The 951-nt window shown below is 22.8% G+C and overlaps 1 protein-coding gene across 1 annotated transcript in view; it reads left to right on the top strand.

The window, feature by feature from the left end:
* LOC123008424 (facilitated trehalose transporter Tret1-2 homolog) overlaps positions 1-951 on the top strand; it is a 13,263-nt gene that overhangs the window by 2,099 nt on the left and 10,213 nt on the right.

Below are 951 nucleotides of genomic sequence, written 5' to 3'. Positions count from 1 at the left end.
TACATTATTTTAATAAAAATTGTTTAATTAGACTCGGCTATGCCTCGGCAGGAAATTTAAAATTTACCGTTCAATATACAATGCAAATAACTTTATTATGATTTTCTCAAAAATGTAATATTTACAAAATCAATGTCTAATTAACAACTCTGATGCAATGGATTTTAATGGTTTTTATTTTAAAAATTAAATTACAGTAAAAAAAATATAAAACTTAATTTGAAAATTCATTGAACGAAAAATAGGTAAGTCTGAAAAATTCTATTTTACATATTGGTTTTAGAGATATAATAAAAAAAATGTTTTATTAAACAAATGCAAGTACGAACTTTTCAAACCAAATCAATTTTTGTTTTTATCGAAAATGAAATTAAAAATTTTTGTTTGTCTGGTTTTTCAATTTCTCTTATTTCTATATCTATAACTCTGTTGATTTTTAGTGCCAAGTCAAAAAAATCGTAAAAAAATAAAAAACAAGGACAGAAATAAGCAAGATTTTTTTAATACAGAGATTTCATTGAGTAGAAAAAAAATTAAATCTATTTATTTTGTTGACAATGTTAAAGAGTGCTTTTATCAACTAATTTCAGTAGATAAAGTGGTCTTTTATCGTCTAGTGAAATAAAGTAATTTTTATGTACTGTTTATATTTTATCAACTAATTTCAATAGATAAAGTGGTCTTTTATCGTCTAGTAAAATAAAGTAATTTTTATCTACTGTTTATATTCAAGAAATTCTGGTAGATGAGTACAAAATAAAACGAAATAATGTACACGACGATAAAGATTGTTTATCTACTCGTGAAAAAAGTCCACTCGTGACTTTGCCACTCGTAAACTTAACCTTTTCACTCGTAGATAAACAATTTCTTTATCGTCTTGCATAATAAATAACTAATTTTGTACATAATTTTATATGAAAAATTGTTTTTTTTTTAATTAATTTGAAA

Source organism: Tribolium madens, unplaced genomic scaffold (genome assembly GCF_015345945.1).
Source record: "Tribolium madens isolate multiple individuals breed KSU strain unplaced genomic scaffold, Tmad_KSU_1.1 Scaffold_71;HRSCAF=194;Tcas5.2_LG6, whole genome shotgun sequence".
In the NCBI taxonomy this organism is placed as follows: Eukaryota; Metazoa; Arthropoda; class Insecta; order Coleoptera; family Tenebrionidae; genus Tribolium; species Tribolium madens.
This window is presented reverse-complemented; position numbering and strand designations above follow the sequence as displayed.